Genomic DNA, 18,582 nt, shown 5'->3' with positions numbered 1-18,582 from the left:
TCTTCTTCTAGTAATAGGGATTCTTCTTTCACATTTGATATGTAATTTTTTAGAGTAAAGAAACTATAGCAAAATTATCACTCACTTTATTCTCATACTTTCTTCTTATAATTTTGTGAAAATGATGAGCATAATGGCATTATCTTCCTAGGAAGGTTAGGGATGATTCCATATGCTAGTGATGTTATTTTGCTACTTTGATTTATTATGTTCTTAATATAATGCATTTGAGTTGTTTATGTTCTTTCAACCTCATCTTTATTTTGTTATCTTTATTTACTTATGCTAATAATATATATGATTAGTCATGCTCTTTCTATGTATTTCTAATTAGTAAAAGTAATATTGATACATATTTTTATGTCTAATCTTCTATTGCATTATTGCCCTCGGGTATTTTGTCTTTTTTAGATATTTCATAAGATTAACATTGTGCTCCTAAAGCAAAAAACTTTATAACTCAAATGGACTTTTGTTAGAAAAGAATATGGACTTTAATGTTAGATTTTCCAAGTAAATGTTGGGATGTGAACTATTTACTTGTATAGTTTTGTAAACCAAGTAACTAATTAACTAAACAAGCATATGGATGATTTTTGAAACATTTCTACTTTTCAAGTCTTGATTACATCTTATTTTTATTTCACTTGACTTGTCTCATTTTATCATTTCACCAAAAAGACAACAAAAAAATCTCAAACCAATTTTTCATTTCCATTTCTATTTATTTCATGTTACTAACTTTTTGTGCTATTTTTCTACTAATATTTTGGTTTTAGGTTACCTTCTTGTGGATCGACCACCCAACTTTTACTACAACTACCGCTTAGTGGTTGTCACAATTTGAGCGTTAAAGAAATTTTGGCACCGTTGCCAGGGAGGTAGTTTTTCAAGAGTTTTAGTAGGATTTTTACCAAGATGTTAGTAACTTTATTTGTGTTTTTGTTGGTATGAATATTGTGTTAGTATATAGTGTTCTTTCATTTGTGTATTGTATTATTTTTATTTGCTAATTTTTAGTTAATTTGAATATTGTTTAAAAAAAACAAAATAAAATTTAGTTATATATATTTATTTTCTCTTTCGGTAAAAAAATAAAAATAAATAAAAACTATATATACATAAAACAAACGTACGAAAAAAAAAATACATATATTTATTATTCTTTTTCTCTTTTTCTTTTTGGTTAAATAAAAAAAATTATTATACAAATATAGATATATAATTATATTTTTTTAGTTAACTCTAATTTCATTCCTCTTTCTTAATTTTTTTTTAATTTTTTTTAGTTTAATAAACATTTGTAAAAAAAAAAAAAGATTAAGCTTGTTATTTTATCTTCACTTCAATTCTCTTTTCTTTATTTTTGTGTTGACTATTTTGTTGCTTTAGGTTCTTAGTTTAGATCTTTCATTTTTTTTTCCTTAGTCTTCCTTAGAATTTAGTTCTTCCTTGAAAAAAGAAGCATAAAATTGTTCATAAAATTTCAATCATAAAAAGCTTAGTATTGGGAATAATTGTGTAATATTACAAATGGTAAAAACCGATATTGTTCTGTCTAGAAATATTGGTTGTTAAATAATGTTTGTGATATCGTTACCTGCCACACTTACCTGGGAACCTCGGGGAGTTCTGTCTAGGCAAGTGTGGGTATAAAGCGGTACCTTGGCAACCATCCCAATCGGCCTGGGAACAATTCGAGCATATACATTTGCACTATTACATTTTTGAACTTATTATTATAAGAAAATCAAGATTGTTCTGTCAAAATAAGCAATTTCACTCTGCTCAAAGGTTGTTTGGTCGAAAAGGTTTAACTTATGATCCACCATACTTACTTAGTGACATCGGGGAGTTCTAGTAAGGCGTTGGAGATTACCCCAAAACCTCCAAATCTACCTGGGAACAAGTTTAACAAAAAAATAATAATAAAAATAAATCTAATTCTGATTTCCAAGAGTGGATGAATCATCACAAAACTTCTAGTGAAACTACTTCCAATTTATCCACCACACCTTTAGGAACTCCTTCCACCATTCTTGCTTCTCCATAAACTTTAGTTGATAATAATCCATTCGCAATGGCTCGCAATGATGAAATCCAACCAAGAACTCTAAATGACTACCTCCATACTCACACTTCCACGCCTTCATGCATTATATTCCCTCCGAATATGCCCGTGTTAGACTTTAAACCTGGCATGATTAAACTCTTGCCCTCATTTCATGGAATGGAAAACGAAATCCCATATGTGCATATTAGAGAATTTGAGGAGGTGGTAGCCACGTTCTATAACTAAGCTGAAAATGTTGATTATGTGCGATTAAAGTTCTTCCCCCTCTCCTTGAAAGACAAAGCCAAAAATTGGTTATACTCTTTGAGACCTAGGTCTATTGGAGCATGAGAGGAAATGACCAAACCTTTCTTTCTGAAACACTTCCCTAGCCATAAGACCAATAGTCTAAAACGATAGATTTCCACATTTTCCCAAAAGGACAATGAAACTTTCTATAAGTCTGGGAAAGATTCAAGGATTTGTTGAATCAGTGCTCGCACCATGGGTATGAGAACTGGCGTTTGGTCAGTTACGTCTATGAAGGCCTCATGAGTCGTGAGCGTCAATTTTTTGAAATGCTATTAAATGATGAATTCCTCAAAAAATTGACAGACGATGCTCTTGAATATCTCGAAGAAACCGTAGAAAAATCTCACACTTGGACTGGTCCAAGGGCTACTGATAGCACCAATCAACATAAACCATCTAGAATCTATTAACTTCGAGAAGAGGATAGTGTTAAGGTCCTACTCGATGCTTTGAAAAAGTAGTTTGAGGTGTTAATGACGAAAAATGGCCAAAAAACCGCTCATGATTGTTCAAGTGGAACCACAAGAACCTTGTTTTGTTTGTGGAGAGACGAAGCATTTAGCTAAGGACTGCTTAGCTTTTAATATAATGATAGGGGTTTATGAGGAGCAATGCAATGCCTTAGGGGCATATAACAAGCCATTCTCCCATACATACAACCCTGGTTGGAGAAACCACCCAAATTTCAGTTGGAGAGATTCTACCAAAGCTCAATCGTCTGTGGGCCAATGGAGAAATGAGCAACAAGTTCAACCATCAAAGGCGCATTCTGCACGTCAATACAATGCTCACCCACAACGAAATTCTCTCGAGAATACCCTTCATGCTTCATAGAGGAACAATCCAAACTAAATCGACTAATGGTGGAAGAAATCAAGGAAATGAAATGTCAATCTCAAAATTGACTGAATCCTTGGCCATTCTGGAAAAAGGCAAACTTCCTTCCCAACCTAAATTCAATGTGCAAGGCCAACACATGGCCCAATCCTCAAATTCCAATGATCAAAATGTTAAGGACGTAAATGGCATCATAACTAGAAGTGGTAAAACTTTGCAAGACCCATCCATAAAGACCACCTCTCCCAGCATTCCAAATGTTAATCCCAAGAATGTACCACTCAATGCTTCTCCAAAAGTACCATTTCCCCAGGCTTTGAAACTTGTTGGGAAACTTCCTGATAACCGAGTTGAAATTCTTGAGTAATTGACACAAGTGAAGATTAATATTTCTTTGCTTCACATCATAAAATAAGTGTCGGCATATGCCAAAATCATCAAGGATATATTGTAACTCCCCACGTCACTATGGTTGTTTCTTGGAATGAGGACTGGCCCTACAAACCAACACGAGTCTTTCCAACGTGCTTTGTCCTCTCTTGCATGCTTCCTAGGAAAACATCCCAAGAGGTCACCCATTATGAGACTACTCCAGGTCAAGCACACTTAACTTTGGAGTTCTCAAGTGATGGGATACCAAAAAGAAGATGCATCTTGTTGGCATAGGTTGTACCCATCAATCCATTTAAGCCATCTTCAACTGTGTAATCCCATACCTACATAGTCTTAGAATCATCACACTTGACCTTCCCTAGGCGGTGTGGGATTGCACAGCTTTTGCCCCGTCTTTCCCCCCTATGGATCACAAGTTTTTGACTATCACATCTATGCACTACAAAAAGGAAGCACCGTGTCAAGAAGACTACTTTCTTGACTGAGCATGTGAGTGTGGTGATTGAACAAAAGACATGGTCAAAATAAAAAGATCCCAGTAGTCCCACCATTTCTTGCCAAATTGGGACTTATGAAGTCAGCCAAGCCTTACTTGATCTTGACGCAAGTGTAAATCTCATGCCTTACTCTGTGTACTCGCAACTTGGTCTTGGAGAAATGAAGCTAACATCTATTGTGCTAATGCTAGCTGATCGCTCCACCAAAAAGCCTAGGGGTATTGTTGAGGATGTTTTAGTTCAAATTGAAAAATTCTATTACCCCGTGGACTTTCTTATTCTTGATACCCAATCTGTGGTAAACATGGAGTAAAAAATTCATATTATCCTCAAAAGACCATTCCTTGCTACAACAAATGCTTTAATCAATTTTCGGAATGACCTAATGAAGATATTGTTTGGAAATAGGACTCCTTAAGTCAATATCTTCCACATTGGGAAACAACCCCGAGAAGATGATGAATGTTATCAAACATTCATGATTGACACTTTAATTCCCAAGGAGGTTCAATTGCAAAGCAACTTCGATAATCTTGATGAACTCCTCATTTTGTCTAACAATGAAAGTCCCGGGTCTATTGAGTCTACTCTTGCAATATCATATCACATAGACTCACGCAATAGAAGGACTAAGTTTTGGCAATCTCACTTTGAAGAGTTGCCTCATGAGAGAGCACAACCAAAAACTTTAGTTGAAGAGGTTCCAATTGTTCGATTGACCCAACTACCCAAGGTTCTGAAACATGTCTTCTTGGGAAACGGTGAAACCTTTCCAGTTATCATCTCGTCCAACCTTCAAAATTCTCAAGAATTGTAGTTACTCGAGCTACTGCGAACGTATAAATATGTGATATGTTGGACGCTTTCTGATATCAATTCAGATATCCCAGGTTGACTTGGGAGAATTAGATAAAACCTTCAATTTTTAGTTCCCGACCTAGGATCTTGGGACCTTCATTGATCCCAGATCCGAGTCCGGAGGGGACTTCTTCGAGCAGTTTTAGGAGAACCCCCATACCTTAACCAATTTTTTGGGTTTTGGTGCTAGATACCTGGTTTTGTTTTTCTTTATCACTTCTAGGTCCTTAATCATGAGTGGTGGTTTCACTCTTCATCTAGAGGACTTCGTTCAATGGAGCCCTATAGTCCTGGAAGGGCACAAACTTCCCATGGGAAATACAGGGGAAATGGGTGGGGAGAGGAAGAAATTCTGGAACTATCGAATGCTGGACACCCTAGAGAAACATCTGGGAGTGGAGTCGACTCTAGGGCTCTTCTACAACCGACTGGCCTGGAAGGAGGAGAAGGCCCATACCGGTGTAGGCGAATTCGGGGCCTGGAGTATAGGCCACATCAGTGTGGGAGCTACTCCTCCGCTCTATAATTACTTCGCATGATTCCTTAAGTTCGTGGGGATTGCAATGTTCCAACTTCTGCCCCAAGCATACATGCTGCTCACGGGGTGGCGCATCTTCTGCGCGTCAAAGGAGATCTCGGCACCTACCTCGCGGAGGTGCTATATTTTTACGAGATGGAGTCTCAGTTTAACTCTAAGGACAAGACCTAGGATGAATTTTACAGATTGAGACCCCGTGGTAACTATCCGACTCTGTTAAGCACTTGGAAGCACCCCTGGGATGTCAGAAATTACTGGTTTATGACATCCGGGTTCCTTCTGAGAAGAACCCCACATTGGTGCTGGACTTTCAGTGCGTGGGTAAGTCATTTTTCTTCTTTGTTTACTTAGTCTTTTAGTTTTGTCTGCTCCCTACTCACATTCCTGGAAAATATGTTTGTACGCCTAGACTCTACTCACCACGTCCATCCTGGACCGTAAGAAGTACTATGCCACCCTTAGTGCTGAGGAATTGGGCGTAGGAGGCTTCGTGGCCACGGACAACCTTCGGCTGGTCGGGATGCTTGCCGCCAACCATTCAATTGATGCCCCTAGCTTCCGGGGGCTACAATGTGAAAGGGATCCCACCTTGAGGGAGAGCTGGCCCTGGTTCACATCGAGGCTGTGGAGGCCGCGGCCAAGGCGAACACAAAGAAGAAGAAGAAAGAGCAGGCTCGACAAGTGGAGACGGTTGTGTCCGAAGAGCTGGATGCCATTCTCGAAGGGAGGCAGCCAAACATTGGAACTCCTAGAGCTAGCATTTTGGGGCAAGGTAACTTGCCTTTGATATTAACTTATGCTCCTCATTTTGAGGACTTAGTTAGGAATAGGCAACAGTACCGGGACTATCTGGCCGGGACCATCGATAAAGTGGGGCTTCCTTGCCCCATTGTCATAGATACACTGACCCTCATGTACTCGTCCGGGTTCTTACAATGTGGTAACTTTTTGGACCTGGATGACATGGGGGATGAATTCATTCTTTCGCCTTAGGGGAGTTGAGCTGTGCCCATTCTTTAGATAAGGGCTCGTCCCGTAGGACTTTAGACTAATATTTCCCTTGTTTTTTGACTTCTATCCCCATTCGTATATTCGGTTGATCGATTTGTTTGTCTATTTTAGGTGATTTGGAGATGTCCAACCCCATGCCCAAGATGAAGGAGATGATCGAGGCCAGGGCGGTCGCGGCCAAGGCTTCGACGAAGAGGGCTGCCAAGGGCCCGGCCAAGAAAATGGTGATAGAGCTGATCCTTGGAGATTCAAGGCCATTCCCAGAAGTTTCTAAGAGGACTCTAGCTGTGAGTTCCCTCCCCCTCTCCGGTAGCGCCCACCAAAACAATCCCACCCCAAGCTTCTCCTCTCCAAGTTATTAACTTGGAACAGCGGACTCAGCCATCATTGAGTCCCCGAAGTGGTCCAAGAGGGCCAGGACCAAGGATTTTTCCTTGGCCAAGGAGAATTCCTCATGGGAGAGCCTGATCATCACACAACAGCTCCAAGATGCGCCTAGGCTCCCCGCCAACCCAGCCCTTCCTGAGGAAGAGGATCTGGTCCCCCAGAAGAAGAGGATGAAAATGATGTTCCGGGCTTGGGACGATGGCCGAGACAAACGAGATGAGGTGTATCTGTTTTATTATTTCATATAATATAATATTAGATTAAATAATGTGATAAAATGTGATTTTCCACACAAATGTGATTTGTCACACCTTGTAACATATTATTGAGAGTCACAAAATTAGACACATGTGTGTGCCCAAATGTGACATATTTTGGAGTTACAAAATCAGTTACAAATTTGTAACTCCCAAATATTACCCAATAATGTGTATATTATATGTTACACATTTGAGATTGGATTTCACAAAGTCATGATGATATATGACTGTTGGAGACATGATTTTAACTCCCAATAGGTGTTTGGAGGTTACAAAATCATGTGGGAAAGGATTTGGAACGTTTTGGAACGTTTTGGAAAAATGACTTTTTTGTGCTGAAAATGGCTTGTGGCCGCGGCCTGGGGGACAGAAGCTAGTGGCCGCGGCCACTGAAAAGTCGTGGCCGCGGCCAGTGAGGCTCATAGCCTATGTGAATTTTCAGTTTTTCCAAATTGAACGGTTCTAACATCCCAAATAGCTCCCAAATCTCCATTTTAATTCCATAAACATCCAATTAAACATTGGTAACAGCCATGGGGGTTGGTGGAATTTGAAATACAAAGGGGTATCTCAAACTCTATAAATAGGAGCCTAATGCTCACTTATAAGACAACACCATTTTCCATCCACAAAGCATTTGGCTGGAAAATACACCAAAAGGCTTGATAATTCCAGAGAGCTATTTCCTAGAGAGATCCCTTAGTGCTTAGAGAATAGGGGAAATAAGCTCTTGGACAAAGGTCTTGAACCTTGTTCAAGTTGGTGATCCCCACTACTCTACACTTTGGTTGTGTGAGAGTTTGTGTTTTCATTCTTTTGTTCTTCTTATTTACTTGTATTGTTATAGTATTGAGTTTGTAATCTTCTTCTTCTACATCTTTTTATTTACTTGTATTTTGAGCAATTGAGTTGTAATACTTATTTAATCAATATTATCTTGTCCATTGTATTTTTGCATAGAGTTGTATTTGGTTTTTCCATAATTCCATTGAGCAATAATATATATTTTCCTAACAATCAAAAGCTTATTTTCCTTTTCAATGGAAGGAGAAGCCATAGAGATCTTGTGAGGATTCAACCTTGAAAAGATGGTAAGATAAGATAATGTTCTTCTTTGGTTTTCTTAGAAGATCTAGTAGTTTTCATATAGTGATAGAAATGAGAAGAAGAAAATGTTATAAATGAGATTCATTGTTTTCTAATCTCCTTTGTTTTTTAGTGATTAGATTAGAAGATAATTTAATATCTTGAGTTTTTGTTATATGTGATTAATGTGTAAACAATCTAGTATATTATTGTGTAATATGCTAGCATGTTATAGAATTGTCTTATTATGAGATAATGATAAATTATTAAGATGACAATTTTATGGGTTTTATATGACATGCCTATATATTGATTTTGTGAATCAATAGAATATATCAATATGTGGATATGTGAATTTTTATATGATATCAAAATTATTATGGGATTAACAATGCATGCTAATATGATGGATATATGTTGAAAAATTGTGTGAAATTTCTTTGAGACATAATTATGTTAATATATAAATGTATATTGATTTATACATGAGAATTATCATGATTATTATGATATGCCATATAATATGATTATTAAGGTGATAATAATGTAAATATGTTTATCATATATTATTGCAATGTGATGAGTTACCACTTATTTGATAAATAAAGAGAATTATTTGAGAAATTAAACTTCTCATTTAAGTGTTGACCATCTAACTTTTATGAGATAAGAAAAGATGAACCTAAGGGGGTTACATTTTTTAATGGTTGTGTCTTGCCATTGCAAGAAAAATGGATCAAGGTGGATTCAAAAATTGTGGGATGACATGTTGACTTAATAGACTTATAGTCTAGAGTGTGGTCAAATGAAATATATTTGAGAATTATTTAGTGACAATAATTCTTAAATATTCAATGAGACATTTCAAAATTGGAGAAGCAATTTTTGAATCTTTACACCAATGGTGAATAAAAGAGAACTTTATTCATTTTGGTTAAAGATGGTGTTATGTTTAAATTAATCTCAATGAGGAAATAATTTTAAACAAAAACATAAGAAATCAAAGTGTTTAAATAAATCAATGAGGGTTTATTTTCTTTGATTTAAAGTGTTTCAAGAATTGACATCTTCAAATTGATTTTGATGAGAAAATCAATGGATGTAAAATTGGCGTTTTCAAAAGAATCTCAAAGAGACTCTTAAGAAGTACACAAAAGTTGTTTAAGTGATTTTGAGATTATTAAGACAACTAAAATTGAAAATTTGTGATTATTTGTTTGAGAAATTCTCACATTACATTTGTGTTCACATCTTATTTTGTGAAATATATAAATGAAAGCAACCAAGTGAAAGTTACTTTCAAATAAGTGTGCCTTGCTTTAGGAAGTAAATGAATCAAGATAAACGTTGAGGTTTTTTATCTTGATCTATTGAGTGTTTATCAGGTGGCTTAAAGAACTCATGATGAACTTTGAGAACTATAAGTCTAGATTTATCTTGGAGGATAAAGGACTTAATAGAAATGAAGAGATTTCTATTTTAAAGTGGTATTTTATTATCACTATGTGAGAAATGTGGGGGTGATGCTCCAAAGTTAATCAATTTATTTTGTTGTTAATCAACTGATTAATTTGGTCATCCTATCAAATAGGTGATTTGGAATTCCACATTCTAAATCACATTGGCTATATGTGTATAGAATGGAAAAATCTAGACATGCTTGGTGTCTAAAGTTACTGTTTGTAATATTTTGATTCAAGAAGGAATCAATTTAAAACATAAAGGAGAATTTTAGAAACAAAGAGATTTCTAGAATTAATATTCAAATGTTTATCTTGGATATTAAACTATAAAATAGTGGGGGTGTTGACTATGGTCAAAATCACTATTTTAAAGGGGTAACTATTTTAATCAAACTATGGCTAGCAACAAAGTTTGAATAAAATAATGAGAGTGTCTAAGTATGCATACATGAGAAAAGAAATGATTCAAATGGAATCAATTTTACATCTCAAGAGATGAGACTTAGACTCCCTAAAGAGATTCACGGTTGATGGTAACCTATCTTAATACTAGTAACCGTTTAGTATTAGGTTCAATAGGTAATAACAAGTCAATCAAGTGAATAGATAGTAGTACTCAAATTTTGTCCCATCTGAGATATGAGTACTAGTGTGTTACCAAAATGAGGGTTAAAACCGAAAGGTTTTTTAATAGAACTCAGTCTTGAAAAGACAAGTATTTTAGGGTAACAAAATACTGTAAGAGTTCTACCTATATAGACCTAGGGGTGGTGCCGCCCCTCATGAGAATTGGGAGTCATTCTCAAGAAAAGTCTATGAATGGATTGTGCACATGGCCATTAATGGTGCAAAAGTGAGACATTGAGGTCTCAAGTGAACACAGCAAAGGTGTGTGTGTTATCACCGGTTTGTTATTAAGGGATAGTGGTTCAATGCTTCGGCAACCAAAATTTCAACAAACTTTGTGATAATTACACTAAGGTAAAATTCAAGTCGAAAGACATTTTACTTTATGCACCAATGCAAAGGTTTCTATAGAGAGTGATTATTTAATCAAGTGGGGGAATATTATATTTTAATATAATGTTTGATTGATTAAATAAGTGTTACAAAAAGTGATTATTTAATCTAGTGGGAGAATGTTATATTATTTCATATAATATAATATTAGATTAAATAATGTGGAAAAATGTGATTTGTCACACAAATGTGATTTGTCACACCTTGTAACATATTAGTGAGAGTCACAAAATTAGACACATGTGTGTGCCCAAATGTGACATATTTTGGAGTTACAAAATCAGTTACAAATTTGTAACTCCCAAATATTACCCAATAATGTGTATATTATATGTTACACATTTGAGATTGGATTTCACAAAGTCATGATGATATATGACTGTTGGAGACATGTTTTTAACTCCCAATAGGTGTTTGGAGGTTACAAAATCATGTGGGAAAGGATTTGGAATGTGTTGGAAAAATGACTTTTTTGTGCTGAAAATGGCCTGTGGCTGCGGCCACTGACTTTCAGTGGCCGCGGCCTGGGGGACAGAAGCTAGTGGCCGCGGCCAGTGAGGCTGACAGCCTATGTGAATTTTCAGTTTTTTCCAAATTGAACGGTTCTAACATCCCAAATAACTCCCAAATCTCCATTTTAATTCCATAAACATCCAATTAAACATTTGTAACATGTAACGACCCACTAATCTAGACTATTTGGACCATTAACGAAACTATACATAAAATCCTTAAAAGAACTTACATTTGCGAAAATACCATAATTTTATTAAGTAACTTATAAAAATAAGAGTTACTTACAAAGTAAATACCAAAAAGGATATGGGATCCCATTGTCTTTAAAACAAAAACATAATTTAAAATAATAAAACATTACATAATTAGTGCAGAAAATACATATAAAAAGACATAAAACCGAAACTACATCCTCGAATCGATTAACGCTCGGCCCCTTGACTCCATTCCTCATCGATACACATCCTCCAAGCGTCACGAATCTTACCGCCTCTAAAGCTTATTTTCCTGCACATAAAACAAAAAGGAATGAGCCTAATGCCCAGCAAGGAAAATCTAACACATAGTCATATACACAATTTCATAAGAAAACATAAAGACTTAACATAATACATATAACATACACTTATTATAATGGCCATTATTACTTGGGGTCCCATAGACTAAACAAGCATATGCCCATGGGATTAGTGGGGTCCTACTAGCTAAGTAGGTCATATGCCCATAACCCATTTGGGGTCTTGTTAGTCATATGGGTCATATGCCCAAGCCTACAAACATAAACATATACATATCATAACACTTTTAATAACATAAAACATATAGATAACATAAGCACATAACATATTGATTCTAGCCTATTTTCCTTACCAAAGTTACCGGGATAAAATGGACTGAGTTGGGACTTTTTGGAACACTCCTAAAACCAATAATGAACAAGAGTGAGTCTAAAGAAAGGAGATGAAATGAAAGAGAATAGGAAGACTAAACCATTAAAAGAAAATATGCTTACCACAACTTAAGTGCTTAAGAACTTGGATTCCCTAACCAAAATAAGAATAAGGTTAGGAAATTGAGTAGAAGACTAAGAGAAAGGAAACATAATACAGAAAGGAACTAGAGTTTTGGTTACCTCAAAGATTTGCAAGATCAATCTAACCTCCACCGAAATACTATAGAACTCACTTCCCAAAGTGTTTGATAAGCTTATGATGTTTAAGCTTATAGTTTTTCCCCAAACCAGGTGTTTACACTCTCACACTCACTTAACACTAGCAGCTTCTGAACTTAGAGCAAATGGTGAATAATGGCTGGGTACTAGGTCCTATTTATAGAGTTTGGGAATGAAAATATCTTGATTTTACTTGAATAAAAATAATGGCTTTTTAGGTGAAAATCATTTGAAAAATCGTTCAGCAGAGGCTGAAGACTCGTTCAAAAGATGCTGGACTGTTGAAGGAGTTTGAATGGCTGAAAGGAAATGAATTCAAAAACATTTGAAAACATACTGGAGGAGGCGATATATCGCCCCCTGTAGGCGATATATCGCCTGGACCTTTGTTCCCGAGGCGACCGTGCATCGATTCGTGTTTTTCGTATCTACGTGCTGCGATATATCGCCCCCTATATCTGCGATATATCGGCATATGCTGAATATTTAAACACGAATTTACACATTTTTAGCTAAGTTTGAATGGAGTAAACAGCCTTGACTAAGCCCTCAACGTACTCAAGGCTGCTGACTGACCCTATAACATTCAAATTTTACCCTTATTTAATTTAATCCTCAAAAATACTTAATCATTAATTACCATTCATAACATGTGCTTAAAATCCTATTGGTTGATATCTAAACCTTATAATATAACAAATACTATCCTTAATATCAGTCATATAATCAAACCTTAGGTTATACTTAATATTCTTAAACTATAGGTTAAACTTAGAAAATCTATAAGTACTACTATGAGTGTCCAAATAACTCCCTGTCTGAACCAAAAATCCATAGTAACAAAGATAACACTAAACATACTATAATACTACTAAGTAATTAGCTAAGTAAAGTTCTTGGACTCTACAATTCTCCCCTACTAAAAAAGAATTTCGTCCTCGAAATTTACTTACCAAATAACTCCGGATACCGGCTCTGCATGTCCTCTTCCAACTCCCACGTTGCCTCGCGTTCAGAACTATTGCTCCATAGGACTTTGACTATAGGAAAGATCTTGGACCGTAACTGCTTCATCCCTCTATCTAGGATGCTAACCGGTCGTTCCTCGTAACTTAAGTCTTTCTGGAGCGCTATGGTATCGTACTTGAGGACGTGAGATGGGTCTGACACATACTTGCGTAACATCGAGATATGGAAGACGTTGTGACTATCGGCTAGTGCTGGCGGTAGGGCTAGTCTATACACAACTGGTCCCACTTTGTCCAATATCTCAAAAGGACCTATGAATCGGGGACTGAGCTTGCCTTTCTTCCCGAACCGCTTGACACCCTTCATAGGAGATATCTTCAGGAAGACTTGATCTCCAACTTGGAACTCCACATCGCGTCGCTTGGTATCCGCATAGCTTTTCTGACGACTTTGAGCAGCAAGCATACGCTGTCTAATAAGCGTTACTGCTTCTTGTGCTTGTCTAACAGCTTCGGGCCCTAGAAGCTGCCTTTCTCCTACCTCGTCCCAGTGCAACGGTGATCGGCACCTTCTTCCATATAGCAATTCATAAGGTGCCATCTCGATCGTCGACTGGTAGCTGTTGTTGTACGAGAACTCGATCAGCGGTAAGTACTTGTTCCACGATCCTCCGAAGTCAAGTACACATGCGCGTAGCATATCCTCTAAAATCTGAATCGTACGCTCGGACTGCCCATCTGTCTGAGGATGGAAAGTTGTACTAAGACTTAACTTAGTACCCATGGCTTGCTGTAAGCTTCTCCAAAATCTTGACGTAAACACTGGTCCTCTATCTGATACTATCGTCTTGGGGATTCCATGCAATCATACAATCTCTTGGATGTAGATGTCTGCATATTGGTCTGCCGTATAAGAAGTCTTAACAGGCAGAAAATGAGCCGACTTGGTTAGTCTATCTATGACTATCCAAGCAGAATCATGCTGCTTATTCGTCTTTGGCAGACCCGTCACGAAGTCCATGGCTATATCGTCCCACTTCCATTCCGGTATGCTAAGCGGTTGCAATAATCCTGCAGGCCGCTGATGCTCCGCCTTCACTTGCTGGCATACCAGACACTTAGATACATACTCTGCTATGTCCTTCTTCATCCTTGGCCACCAATAGACTGCCTTAATGTCATGAGTCATCTTGGTAGACCCTGGATGAACCGAGTATGGGGTGTTGTGCGCTTCTTCTAGGATCGTCTTCTTAATACTTTGATCGTTTGGCACGCATACCCGATCCTTATATCTCAATAAACCTTGACTGGATATTGAGAAATTTGTAGTCTTGCCTTCTCTGACTGCATCCATGTGTGTTGCTAGTGTGCTATCATGTCTCTGACCAATCCGTATGTCCTCTAGCAGATTCGATTGGATAGACAAGTTAGCCAGCTTGCCTACAACCACTTCTTTAATCAATATTATCTTGTCCATTGTATTTTTGCATAGAGTTGTATTTGGATTTTTCATAATTCCATTGAGCAATAATATATATTTTCCTAACAGTATCAGGCCCTGACCATCTGGCAGAAGGTGGAGTTTGCTAATCTTTCGAAGGTTTTCAATGTTCCCCAACCCATTGTGGTTCAGCCTAAGGTGGGTCAGGACATGGCTTCGTTGGCTGTGGATTTGCTAGCCCAAGTGGGAACTTCCATGTCCACCCTCCAGCTGACGCGGTACGCTACCTTGGCCAGCCAAGATTCCCTGTTTGTCTCCCAGGCCATTCGTCACCAGGCCACTGCGGTAAGTCACATGGCCGTATAAGCTTTTATTTACCATACTTACTGCATGTATGTTTGTTACAAGACGCCCTGTTGGCCCATAGGAATGCGGATCTGGTGGCCGAAATGATGATGAAGCTAGAGATGACTAGGATGGAGCTGGAGGGGGTCGTTAACCAGCGGGAAGCTTCTATGGAGGCCCTGGCCAAGGAAGCTGCCTGGATTAAGGGTGACCGCGAGGAGGCTGCCCGGGTTCAAGCCCAACATGAGGAGACTTTGTCCAGGAAGGATGCCGACCATAAAAATTTGATGGACAACCTGGAGGTGGATCTGCATCATGCTCATGGCTTTAAGGCATCGATCAAGGCCCTTCTGGAGGCAGCTGAGGCCCAACTTCTCCAGGAGCTGGAGAAGATGGCAAACCTTGAGTCGCAGAACCAAGCCTTGGATGGCATGGTTTAGCTGGAGGTGAAACAGTGCAAGGATGCTTGTCAAGAGAAGAAGCAGGCTGATTCATTGTTGAAGGCCACCTTTGATGAGGCCATTTACATGGCCTAGCTCCAGGATAAAGACATGAACCTTCACATCTAACCGGATCCGGCTACAAAAAGGGGTTAATTTGAGGGCAAGGATAATGCTGATGCGGAGCTTTTGGCTGGGGACAAACAAGATGGGAATACTCTGGGTGTCCCGGGTCAGGGTGAACCCTAGGCCTGGCCCTTTGTATTTTAATTAGGGCTTCCCTCCTACCTTTTTTTGTACTTGTACTAATTTTATGGACGCGGATGTATCCCAGACAATTTTCATCATTCGTATTGTTATATATTAAATTTATTTTCCGCACAATGATTTCCCTTTTACATTCATCTGTTTTTCCTCGAAATTCACTAAGTGTTTAATCAGTCCGCATGAATCTGGGTCGAATGTTGGGTCTTGGTTCCAACAGTCAGGACCATTAGGGAAATGTTGTAGAAGCTATTTAGCCTGTCCTGAGACCCATGTTCGGGTCGTGACGGCCTGGACCGTTTTGGACTTATGAATATAACTTAACTGATTTACCCTGACTTTATAGTTCAAGCTCCAACATCTTGGAGCGTTAGAGATTTCTTTTAGTTATGACTTAATTAGCTAACTCGTTCTGAACCTGATGTTCAGGTTCCAATGCCCTGAACCGTTAAGAAGTTAATAACTATCATCTGATTTATTTGTCTAGACTCTGGTGTTCAGGTTCCAATGGTCTGGACCACCAGAGATTAGTTGATTAGCTTATTTCAAACCTAAGGTTCAGGTTCCAACAGCCTGGGCCGTTTATAAGACTAATTTTAAACAACTTAAACCTAAAACTCATGTTCCAATGGTTCTGGGCCATTATAAAGAAAACATGAATAGGGATTTGGTTATTTGAGACCACGTTAGGTCATCCAATTTTTAGGAGTTGTGTTTTGAACCCCCAGACCATATAGGTCCGAGTTAGGAATGGGTTTTAGCCTTGCGTTCTATTGGGTTTTGAACCCCCCAAACCATGTATGTCCGGGTTAGGACCGTGTACATCCAGGTTAGGATTGGGGTTTGAGCCTTGTGTCCTATTGGGTTTTGAACCCTCTGGACCATGTATGTCCGAGTTAAGACTGAGCTTTTAGCCTTTCATCCTATTTTGTTTGGAGTTGTATTTTGCACCCCAAGTCTATACTATTCCGGATAAGGATTAAGCTCTGACCTTTGCATCCTGTTTTGTCTTTATTCCTGGACTTACTTGTATAGATGGTCATACCCCCCAAGTGATCGAAGAGTGTAGTCTTCAGTCACTTGTTTGTGTAAAAAATTGAGATGGGTGTGAACTTTTTCTTTCTTGACAACATTTCTTTATGATGTTTTGTATACACCATTTTTATTAAATAAGAAATCGCACTGGGGCATACATTGTTAAAAGCAAGAAAAATTAGGAAGGAAAAATAACATAATCAGATCCTCCTGACTATTGATAGTACGTGCGAAGGTGTTCTGCATTCCAGGCCATTGGGACCTCCATTTCGTCTAATCGCCTTAAGCGATATGTTCCCAGACATACATCATTTTGGATTTCACGGGGTCCTTCCCAGTTTGGTCCTAGAACCCCCACTCCAGGATCTTGGGTTACAGGGAAGATCACTGGTTTCAAATTTTTGGCTCTTAACTTTATAGTTAAAGTGCCTGTTGATCTTTCCCCAGAACATCTTCAGCTGCACCTGCGACTCTTCCCAGATCTCTTCAATGAGATCTAAGGATTCTTGGAGTAAGGCGTGGTTCTGGGCGGGATCAAATGTGTCCCGTCTGTGAGAAGGGACCATCGTTTCTATTGGGATGACTACTTCACACCTGTACACCATTGAATAGGGAATATGTCCGGTTGACATTCTTTATGTGGTCTAGTATGCCCATAGGACACAGGATAGTTCTTCCGGCCACTTTCTCTTGCAGGCTTGTAGCTTTTTCTTTAATGTCCCCTTCAAAATCTTTTTCATAGCCTTTGTTTGCCTGTTTTCTTGAGGCCTTGAGACTATGGAGAATTTTTTGATGATGCCATGTCTTTCACAGAAGTCAGTGTAATGGACGCTGTCAAATTGCTTCCCGTTGTCGGACACAATTTTGTGAAGGAGGCCATATTGGCACACAATTTTATTGATGACGAAGTCCAGGGCTTTTTTGGAGGTGATGGTGCTCATTGGTTCCGCTTCGACCACTTTGTATAATAGTCGACGACCACAATGCCATATTTTACTCCACCCTTCCTGGTCAAGAGAAATCCAACTAGATCGATTCCCCATACTACAAAAGGCCAAGGGCTGGCATAACCAAGGAAGAAGTGTTTCTCGACAAGTTCCGCTATTGCTTCAGACACATGATCTCTTCCTCATGCCTCTGCAATCTTGATTGCAAATCTGTAAACATCTGCTGAAAATTCATAGGAGCAGATGAAGAACTAAAACCCTGGCTGTAACTCCCAGCCTCTGTATAAGCACCACCAGGCCTCATTATCTGCCTTTGATATAAACCTGCTGATTGAATCTGCAGTCAATAACTTGACCCATTAAACATGATAAACATATCAAGAGTTTTCCCCACGGGAACAATCTTACCACACCACATTTACAAACCACTTGCAGTGCTAAAAACATGCCCATGACATTCATACATCAATCATAATCTCTGCTCTTCCAACATTCCCACCATGCCTCCAACTCCAACATGCATATATCACATTTATATATTCATGGAGCAGGTAATCATATAATCTCATTCATATATATATATATATATATATTCACGGAGCATATAATCATATAGTCAAGAGCCAGGCTCTATCAGAATCTCATGCTCCCTAAGACAATGTGCAGGTAAAGCATTTACATTCTATTTAAGCAGTTAAGCACATAACTACAGAAATAGTCACCATTCCTTGAGTGAAGTT

General features: G+C 38.2%; 1 non-coding gene across 1 annotated transcript; it reads right to left on the bottom strand.

Annotated features, from left to right (window-relative positions):
* Positions 1-2,458: 2,458 nt before the first annotated feature.
* On the bottom strand, positions 2,459-2,564 carry LOC133793244 (small nucleolar RNA R71). Its single transcript, XR_009874698.1, has one exon. It is a non-coding gene; the product is annotated as a small nucleolar RNA R71 (small nucleolar RNA).
* Between the last annotated feature and the right edge of the window lie 16,018 nt (positions 2,565-18,582).

The sequence above is a fragment of the Humulus lupulus genome, chromosome 7, assembly GCF_963169125.1.
Source record: "Humulus lupulus chromosome 7, drHumLupu1.1, whole genome shotgun sequence".
Lineage (NCBI taxonomy): Eukaryota > Viridiplantae > Streptophyta > Magnoliopsida > Rosales > Cannabaceae > Humulus > Humulus lupulus.
This window is presented reverse-complemented; position numbering and strand designations above follow the sequence as displayed.